We start from the raw sequence: 10,871 nt of genomic DNA, 5'->3' as shown, positions 1-10,871 counted from the left end.
CATAGGTACACTTCAACTGTGAGAGACGGAATCTAAAACAAAAATCCAGTAAATCACATTGTATGATTTTTAAGTAATTAATTTGCATTTTATTGCATGACTTAAGTATTTGATACATCAGAAAAGCAGAACCTAACATTTGGTACAGAAACCTTTGTTTGCAATTACAGAGATCATACGTTTCCTGTAGTTCTTGACCAGGTTTGCACACACTGTAGCGGGGATTTTGGCCCACTCCTCCATACAGACCTTCTCCAGATCCTTCAGGTTTCGGGGCTGTCACTGGGCAATACAGACTTTCAGCTCCCTCCAAAGATTTTCTATTGGGTTCAGGTCTGGAGACTGGCCACTCCAGGACCTTGAGATGCTTCTTACGGAGCCACTCTTTAGTTGCCCTGCCTGTGTGTTTCGGGTCATTGTCATGCTGGAAGACCCAGCCACGACCCATCTTCAATGCTCTTACTGAGGGAAGGAGGTTGTTGGCCAAGACCTCACGATACATGGCCCCATCCATCCTCCCCTCAATACGGTGCAGTCGTCCTGTCCCCTTTGCAGGAAAGCATACCCAAAGAATGATGTTTCCACCTCCATGCTTCATGGTTGGGATGGTGTTCTTGGGGTTGTACTCATCCTTCTTCTTCCTCCAAACACGGCGAGTAGAGTTTAGACCAAAAAGCTCTATTTTTGTCTCATCAGACCACATGACCTTCTCCACATGACCTTCTCCCATTCATTGGCAAACTTCAGACGGGCCTGGACATGCGCTGGCTTGAGCAGGGGGACCTTGCGTGTGCTGCAAGATTTTAATCCATGACGGCGTAGTGTGTTACTAATGGTTTTCTTTGAGACTGTGGTCCCAGCTCTCTTCAGGTCATTGACCAGGTCCCGGCGTGTAGTTTTGGGCTGATCTCTCACCTTCCTCATGATCATTGATGCCCCACGAGGTGAGATCTTGGGTGATTGAGGGTGATTGACCGTCATCTTGAACTTCAGACCGAGGGTGATTGACTGTCATCTTGAACTTCTTAAATTTTTCTAATAATTGCGCCAACAGTTGTTGCCTTCTCACCAAGCTGCTTGCCTATTGTCCTGTAGCCCATCCCAGCCTTGTGCAGGTCTACAATTTTATCCCTGATGTCCTTACACAGCTTTCTGGTCTTGGCCATTGTGGAGAGGTTGGAGTCTGTTTGATTGAGTGTGTGGACAGGTGTCTTTTATACAGGTAACGAGTTCAAACAGGTGCAGTTAATACAGGTAATGAGTGGAGAACAGGAGGGCTTCTTAAAGAAAAACTAACAGGTCTGTGAGAGCTGGAATTCTTACTGGTGTGTAGGTGATCAAATACTTATGTCATGCAATAAAATGCAAATTAATTACTTAAAAATCATACAATATGATTTTCTGGATTTTTGTTTCAGATTCTGTCTCTCACAGTTGAAGTTTACCTATGATAAAAATGACAGACCTCTACATGCTTTGTAAGTAGGAAAACCTGCAAAATCGGCAGTGTATCAAATATTTTTCTCCCCACTGTATGTATCAGTGGGGATTAAGAAGTGAGTATACACAATGCCCACTGGGAAAAAAAGTGGGTGTTTGGCGTATACCTGCGTATACCCTCCACCACATCACTGATTGAAAGTAATATGTATTGTGATCATCAGGGTCAGGGTAGGGGCTAGGTCCGGTTAACACCAGATCAGTAGGGTCAGGGTAGGGGCTAGGTCCAGTTAACACCAGATCAGTAGGGTAGGGGCTAGGTCCAGTTAACACCAGATCAGTAGGTTCAGGGTAGGGGCTAGGTCCAGTTATCACCAGATCAATAGGGTAGGGGCTAGGTCCAGTTAACACCAGATCAGTAGGGTAGGGGCTAGGTCCAGTTAACACCAGATCAGTAGGGTCAGGGTAGGGGCTAGGTCCAGATACCACCAGATCATCAGGGTCAGGGTAGGGGCTAGGTCCAGTTAACACCAGATCAGTAGGGTCAGGGTAGGGGCTAGGTCCAGTTAACACCAGATCAGCAGGGTCAGGGTAGGGGCTAGGTCCAGTTAACACCAGATCAGTAGGGTAGGGGCTAGGTCCAGTTAACACCAGATCAGTAGGGTAGGGGCTAGGTCCAGTTAACACCAGATCATCAGGGTAGGGGCTAGGTCCAGTTAACACCAGATCATCAGGGTAGGGGCTAGGTCCAGTTAACACCAGATCACCAGGTGTGTGTTAGTGTTACCCCAGGTGTCTGCGTGTGTGTTAGTGTTACCCCAGGTGTGTGTTAGTGTTACCCCAGGTGTGTATTAGTGTTACTCCAGGTGTGTGTTAGTGTTACCCAGGTGTGTATTAGAGTCAGTATAGTACAGTCTACATTAAAAGAACCCAACATTTTCTAGAAAGTACAGTCTCTGTTGGCTCTTTTTGTAGATCAGGTCTGTACATTTACTCCACTGAAGCTTATTGTCCAAAAAACCACCCAGATATTTATATTCCTCTACGATTTATATATTCTGACCTCTGATAGATGTTGCAGAGGGAGGTGTTGTACGCTTCCTGAAGTATATGCATGTCTTTGGTCTTGTTGGTATTGAGGACCAAGTGTGATTCCTCACACCACTCTACAAAGTAATCTAGGACCGGGCCATGATGTTCCTTGTCATCATGCAACAGGCTGATGAAGGCAGTGTCATCAGCGAACTTAACGAGGTGTCTGTCAGGATGGGAACTAGTACAACTATTAATGTACAAGATGTACAGAAGTGGGGACAAAACACATCCCTGAGGAGAGCCTGTGTTGGTATTGCGTATATCCGACACATGGGGACCTATTTTGACTCGCTGTGAGCGTTGGCTCAGGAAGTCCAACAGACACAAAACCAGCCTCCCATCTAAGGAGAAGTCCTGAAAGAGTCTCTGTGCCAGAATGTAAGGCTGGATTGTGTTGAAGGCAGAAGAAAAGTCAACAAACAGAACCCTGACATGGGATTTGGCTCCCTCTAGATGTCTATAGACCATGTTAATAGCCCCTCTAGATGTCTATAGACCATGTTAATAGCCCCTCTAGATGTCTATAGACCATGTTAATACCCCCTCTAGATGTCTGTAGACCATGTTAATACCCCCATGGTCTGTAGACCATGTTAATACCCCCATGGTCTGTAGACCATGTTAATACCCCCTCTAGATGTCTGTAGACCATGTTAATACCCCCATGGTCTGTAGACCATGTTAATACCCCCATGGTCTGTAGACCATGTTAATACCCCCTCTAGATGTCTGTAGACCATGTTAAGGAGGTTAAGAATGGCATCATCAACTCCTCTGCTAGGCTGATAGGCAAACTGAAACGGGTCGAGGAGCTACTGGGGGATGCTGAGAATATGACTCAAGGCATGTCATTAATAAGGATGTCAAGGCGACAGGGCGGTAGTCATTCAGCACAGAGGGATTAGATGCTTTAGGAATGGGTATAATTTATGTTTTTCCACCACTGGAACGTGTTGCTGGTTGAGTGAGGATTGGAAAATGTCTGTAAAAACACCAGCCAGTTGTTCAGCACAGTGCTTTAACACATGCCCACTTATTTTGTCTGGGCCTGGGCTTTTGTGTGTGTTACATCCCCTGAACAACTGAAGAACATCAGACTGTTGAACAACAACTCCCTCAAACATTTGTAATGATGCTTCCATTTGTTTTACTTCCGACACGAAGTTGTCTGATTCAAATCTTGAGAAGAAAACATTCAGTTCATTAGCCATGTTCTGGCCCTCATATCCCCCAAGGTCAGCACTGGGTTTTCCCCTGCCTATGTGGGGGGCGCTAGTCATGGATTTAATGCCTTGCCAGGCCACCCTTGTGTTTCCTGAGGAGAGGGTCCTCTCTACCCTTGTGTTTCCTGAGGAGAGGGTCCTCTCCACCCTTGTGTTTCCTGAGGAGAGGGTCCTCTTCACCCTTGTGTTTCCTGAGGAGAGGGTCCTCTCCACCCTTGTGTTTCCTGAGGAGAGGGTCCTCTCCACCCTTGTGTTTCCTGAGGAGAGGGTCCTCTCCAACCTTGTGTTTCCTGAGGAGAGGGTCCTCTCCAACCTTGTGTTTCCTGAGGAGAAGGTCCTCTCCACCCTTGTGTTTCCTGAGGAGAAGGTCCTCTCCACCCTTGTGTTTCCTGAGGAGAAGGTCCTCTCCACCCTTGTGTTTCCTGAGGAGAAGGTCCTCTCCACCCTTGTGTTTCCTGAGGAGAAGGTCCTCTCCACCCTTGTGTTTCCTGAGGAGAAGGTCCTCTCCACCCTTGTGTTTCCTGAGGAGAGGGTCCTCTCCACCCTTGTGTTTCCTGAGGAGAAGGTCCTCTCCACCCTTGTGTTTCCTGAGGAGAAGGTCCTCTCCACCCTTGTGTTTCCTGAGGAGAAGGTCCTCTCCACCCTTGTGTTTCCTGAGGAGAAGGTCCTCTCCACCCTTTGCTTGTATGCCTCCTTGTCCACCAGTATCTGTGTTTTTATCTCACGTTGTACATCTCTAAAAGCCTGTCTATCACCCCCAGCATAAACTGGTGTTACCCGAGGTGTGTGTTAGTGTTACCCCAGGTGTGTGTGTGTTAGTGTTACCCCAGGTGTGTGTGTTAGTGTAGTGATCTTGTGTTAACTGGGCCTAGCCCCTACCCTGACCCTGCTGATCTGGTGTTAACTGGGCCTAGCCCCTAACCTGACCCTGCTGATCTGGTGTTAACTGGGCCTAGCCCCTACCCTGATGAACTGGTGTTAACAGGGCCTAGCCCCTACCCTGATGATCTGGTGTTAACTGGACCTAGCCCCTACCCTACTGATCTGGTGTTAACTGGGCCTATCCCCTACCCTGATGATCTGGTGTTAACTGGACCTAGCCCCTACCCTGACCCTGCTGATCTGGTGATAACTGGACCTTGACCCTACTGATCTGGTGTTAACTGGGCCTAGCCCCTAACCTGAACCTGCTGATCTGGTGTTAACTGGGCCTAGCCCCTACCCTGACCCTACTGATCTGCTGTTAACTGGACCTAGCCCCTACCCTGACCCTACTGATCTGGTGTTAACTGGACCTAGCCACTAAATCAAATCAAATCAAATTTATTTATATAGCCCTTCGTACATCAGCTGATATCTCAAAGTGCTGTACAGAAACCCAGCCTAAAACCCCAAACAGCAAGCAATGCAGGTGTAGAAGCACGGTGGCTAGGAAAAACTCCCTAGAAAGGCCAATACCTAGGAAGAAACCTAGAGAGGAACCAGGCTATGTGGGGTGGCCAGTCCTCTTCTGGCTGTGCCGGGTGGAGATTATAACAGAACATGGCCAAGATGTTCAATGTTCATAAATGACCAGCATGGTCGAATAATAATAAGGCAGAACAGTTGAAACTAGAGCAGCAGCACAGTCAGGTGGAAGTTGAAACTGGAGCAGCAGCATGGCCAGGTAGACTGGGGACAGCAAGGAGTCATCATGTCAGGTAGTCCTGGGGCATGGTCCTAGGGCTCAGGTCAGTTGAAACTGGAACAGCAGCATGGCCAGGTGGACTGGGGACAGCAAGGAGTCATCATGTCAGGTAGTCCTGGGGCATGGTCCTAGGGCTCAGGTCCTCCGAGAGAGAGAAAGAAAGAGAGAAGGAGAGAATTAGAGAATGCACACTTAGATTCACACAGGACACCGAATAGGACAGGAGAAGTACTCCAGATATAACAAACTGACCCCAGCCCCCCGACACATAAACTACTGCAGCATAAATACTGGAGGCTGAGACACTACCCTGATAATCTGGTTTTAACTGGGCCTATCCCCTACCCTGATAATCTGGTGTTAACTGGGCCTAGCCCCTACCCTGATAATCTGGTGTTAACTGGACCTAGCCCCTACACTGACCCTACTGATCTGGTGTTACCTGGATCTAGCCCCTACCCTGACCCTACTGATCTGGTGTTATCTGGACCTAGCCCCTACCCTGACCCTACTGATCTGGTGTTATCTGGATCTAGCCCCTACCCTGACCCTACTGATCTGGTGTTATCTGGATCTAGCCCCCTACCCTGACCCTACTGATCTTGTGTTTTCTGGACCTAGCCCCTACCCTGATGATCTGGTGTTATTTGGACCCAGCCCCTACCCTGATGATCTGGTGTTAACTGGACCTAGCCCCTACCCTGATGAACTGGTGTTAACTGGGCCTAGCCCCTACCCTGATGATCTGGTGTTAACTGGACCTAGCCCCTACACTGATGATCTGGTGTTATTTGGACCTAGCCCCTACCCTGATGATCTGGTGTTAACTGGACCCAGCCCCTACCCTGATGATCTGGTGTTAACTGGACCTATCCCCTACCCTGATGAACTGGTGTTAACTGGGCCTAGCCCCTACCCTACTGATCTGGTGTTATTTGGACCTAGCCCCTACCCTGATGAACTGGTGTTAACTGGGCCTATCCCCTACCCTACTGATCTGGTGTTAACTGGACCTAGCCCCTACCCTGATGAACTGGTGTTAACTGGACCTAGCCCCTACCCTGATGAACTGGTGTTAACTGGGCCTAACCCCTACCCTGATGATCTGGTATTAACTGGGCCTAGCCCCTACCCTGATGAACTGGTGTTAACTGGGCCTAGCCCCTACCCTGATGAATTGGTGTTAACAGGGCCTAGCCCCTACCCTGATGATCTGGTGTTAACTGGACCTAGCCCCTACCCTGATGATCTGGTGTTAACTGGACCTAGCCCCTACCCTACTGATCTGGTGTTAACTGGGCCTAGCCCCTACCCTACTGATCTGGTGTTAACTGGACCTAGCCCCTACCCTGATGAACTGGTGTTAACTGGGCCTAGCCCCTACCCTGATGATCTGGTATTAACTGGGCCTAGCCCCTACCCTGATGATCTGGTGTTAACTGGACCTAGCCCCTACCCTACTGATCTGGTGTTAACTGGGCCTAGCCCCTACCCTACTGATCTGGTGTTAACTGGACCTATCCCCTACCCTGATGAACTGGTGTTAACTGGGCCTAGCCCCTACCCTGATGATCTGGTATTAACTGGGCCTAGCCCCTACCCTGATGATCTGGTGTTAACTGGACCTAGCCCCTACCCTGATGATCTGGTGTTATTTGGACCTAGCCCCTACCCTGATGATCTGGTGTTATTTGGACCTAGCCCCTACCCTGATGATCTGGTGTTAACTGGGCCTAGCCCCTACCCTGATGACACTTGCCAGTTGGTCAGCGCATGCTCGGAGTACAGGGCCTGGTAATCCGTCTGGGCATGCGGCCTGTTCCAAGGTCTTACATCGGCTGCGAAGAGCCTGATCACAGTCGCCCGGAACAGCTGATCCTCTCATGCATGTTTCAAGCAAGTATATAAGTTATATAAGTTGTGTCACTGGGTAGCGCTCAGCTGTGCTTCCGCTTGTAGTCTGTAATAGTTTGCAAGCCCTGCCACATCCGAGGAGCGTCGAAGCTGGTGTAGTACGATTCAATCTTAGTCCTGTATTGACACTTTGCCTGTTTGATGGTTCGTCGCAGGGCATAGAGGGATTTCTTATAAGTTTCCCGGTTACAGTCCCGCTCCTTGAAAGTGGCAGCTCTATCCTTTAGCTCAGTGCGGTCGTTGCCTGTAATCCATGGCTTCTGGTTGGAGTATGTACGTACAGTCACTGTGGGAATGACATCATCGATGCACTGATGTGGTGTACTCCTCAATGCCATCGGAAGAATCCCGGAACATATTCCAGTCTGTGCTAGCAAAACAGTCCTGTAGCTTAGCATCTGCTTCATCTGACCACTTTTTTATTGACCGAGTCACTGGTGCTTCCTGCTTTCATTTTTGCTTGTAAGCATGAAACAGGAGGATAGAATTCTGGTCAGATTTGCTTAATGGAGCGCTTTGTAAGCGTCTCTGTGTGTGGAGTAAAGGTGGTCTAGTTTTTTTCCCCTCTGGTTGCACATTTAACGTGTTGACATGAGGTAAAACTGATTCAAGTTTCCCTGCATTAAAGGCCCCGGTCACTAGGAGCACCTCCGCTGGATGAGCGTTTTCCTGTTTGCATATGGCGGTATACAGCTCATTGAGTGTGGTCTTGGTGCCAGCATCGGTCTGTGGTGGTATGTTGACAGCTATGAAAAATACAGTTGAAAACTCTCTAGGTAGATAGTGTGGTCTACAGCTTATCATGAGATACTCTACCTCAGGCGAGCAAAACCTTCCATACTATTAGATTTTGTGCACCAGGTGTTCTTTACAAACCCCTTGTCTTACCGGAGGCAGCTGTTCCGTCTTGCCAATGCAGCGTAAAACCTGCCAGCTGTATGTAATTCATGTCGTCGTTCAACCATGACTCGGTGAAACATACGATATTCGTTTTTAATGTCCCGTTGGTAGGATATTTGTGATCGTAGTTTGTCTATTTTGTTATCCGATGATTGCACGTTGGCTAAAAGTACTGATGGTAGAGGCAGATTACCCACTCGCCGTCAGATCCTTACAAGGCACCCCAATGCGAATCACAGGGATTTGGGCCTTGTCGGGTGACTGAAGTAAATCCTTCATGTCCGACTCGTTAAAGACAAACCTTCTTCCAGTACGAGGTGAGTAATCACTGTCATGATATCTAGAAGCGAAAAAACACAATAGCATAATTGGTTAGGAGATCGTAAAACGGCAGCCATCTCCTCCGGTGCCATTATCCAGAGGCAGTTTGGTAGTGAGTGTTGCAACTGAGGACAAGACGATTTTTAAGAGCTATGCGTTTCAACACTCGCCGTTCCCATTCTGTAAGCTTGTGTGGCTTCCCCCTTCATGGCTGAGCCGTTGTTGCTCATAAACGTTTCCACTTCACAATAATAGCACTTACAGTTGACCGGGGCAGCTCTAGCAGGGCATCCTGTGGCGGTGCCACATTGAAAAGCCATTCTACTGCCAATGTTTGTCTATGGAGTTCGCATGGCTGCGTGCTCGATTTTTATACACCCGTCAGCAACGGGTGTGGCTGAAATAGCGGACTCCACTAATTTGAAGGGGTGTCCACATATTAGATAGGTTTAGATTCTGAGCTTTATGTATTATCATCATTTGATATAATAGAGACATGAGGGGTGCAATAATGAAGCTTGGGAGGGGCTGAGTGCAGGGACTTGTAGCAGTACTGAAAAGGGGAGGAACCGTTTAAGGCCCAGATCACTCAGCTCCCTGCCTAGCAATAACGATGCAATGTTTAGCGATAAGGAGACTCCACCCAAAGTGTGGTATGTATACTACCACAGGTGAAACCATGCCTTTGTCTAATGCAGCTGTATTGACTCTCTGGGAAGAATAAACTTGGTTTAAAGCTTGCATAGTGTCCGTTGAGTTTGTCCTCTGAAAGTTAGAACCTAACAGTGTAGATGTGAAGGATGCAGTGCCTGATCTTTGGGTTCCCACATCAGACAACTCTAAACGATCTGTATTACTCCCACACTGCAATACCAGCTATACACCACCATGGACCAACTGGTTTCCTGGTTGATGTCTGGTCGGCCACACATTGTCCGTCTGCCTACCTACACAGTGGGAAGTCAATTGCATACTTCTCTCGTCTCCTTCTTAAAACCCATCGGAGAAGGACAAAGGGGAGGGACCTTTGGCTTTCTCGTCCAATGGGTTTTGAGAAGACACGGGGGGACACGAGAAGTATGCAGTTGAGATCTTCCATGTGTTCACTACCAGGCCTAACCAGATGTTACCATGGAAACAGAAAAAACAACGCTGACCTTATTTGACCTGTGTTGTACACTGTAGGGCCAGACACTGGACATGCGTTACTCTGTTCAAGTGGCCAAACCTAAATAAACATACCTTTGTCCTTCCTTGAACTATCACAGCTCTGACAAAGTTGGCTCAAGGTCTCCGCCATGATTTCACGTGTTCCACTTAAATGACACATACCAGAAATAGCCGTTTCACACGGGAAATGTTGAATAATTTGTATTGGGCCAGTCCCAATACCCTGCTCCAGAGCATGGCCATCTAATCCTGAGCTAAGGTTGGTATTACCCCACAACAGTATATACAAGTGTGAAAGAAAACTGCCAGTGTGAAAATCCCTCGTCATGTCAGTGCTGCACTCAAGGAGGGAATGAGAAAAGGCAAAACTTTGGATATATTTGTACAGGACCCCATTTGATCATATCCCTGAAGCATCAAAGGTTGTTGTTTTGGCCTCCCGGGTGGCGCAGTGGTCTAGGGCACTGCATCGCAGCGCTAGCTGTGCCACCAGAGACTCTGGGTTCGCGCCCAGGCTCTGTCGCAACCGGGAGGTCTGTGGGGCGACGCACAATTGGCCTAGCGTCGTCCTGGTTCGGGAAGGTTTGGCCGGTAGGGATATCCTTGTCTCATCGCGCACTAGCGACTTCTGTGGCGAGCTGGGCGCAGTGCACGCTAACCAAGGTCGTCCGGTACACGGTGTTTCCGCTGACACATTGGTGCGGCTGGCTTCCGGGTTGGATTCGAGCTGTTAAGAGGCTTGGTTGGGTTGTGTATCGGAGGACGCATGACTTTCAACCTTCGTCTCTCCCGAGCCCGTAAGGGAGTTGTAGCGATGAGACAAGATGGAAACCACGAAATTGGGGAGAAAAAGGGGGTAAAATTTTTTTAAGGTTATCGTTTTAATAGTTTTTTATTTTATTTGTCCACTGTCCTGTAGATAAATCTCAATCATGTTTGCGTCCTCTCCATGCCTCCTCCTTAAAACGCATTGGAGGAGAAGATCTGAGGGAGGACCTCAAGGGAATACAATTGAGATTTACCGTTTAGCTCGTCTTGTGTGCGTTTTAACACAGCGGGTGTGAATGTCAACAAGTGAGTGTGTGTGTAGGTGCATCAAACAGGAACAGTAAACACACACC

This window comes from Oncorhynchus kisutch, linkage group LG15, assembly GCF_002021735.2.
Source record: "Oncorhynchus kisutch isolate 150728-3 linkage group LG15, Okis_V2, whole genome shotgun sequence".
Lineage (NCBI taxonomy): Eukaryota > Metazoa > Chordata > Actinopteri > Salmoniformes > Salmonidae > Oncorhynchus > Oncorhynchus kisutch.
Note: the sequence above shows the minus strand (reverse complement) of the source record.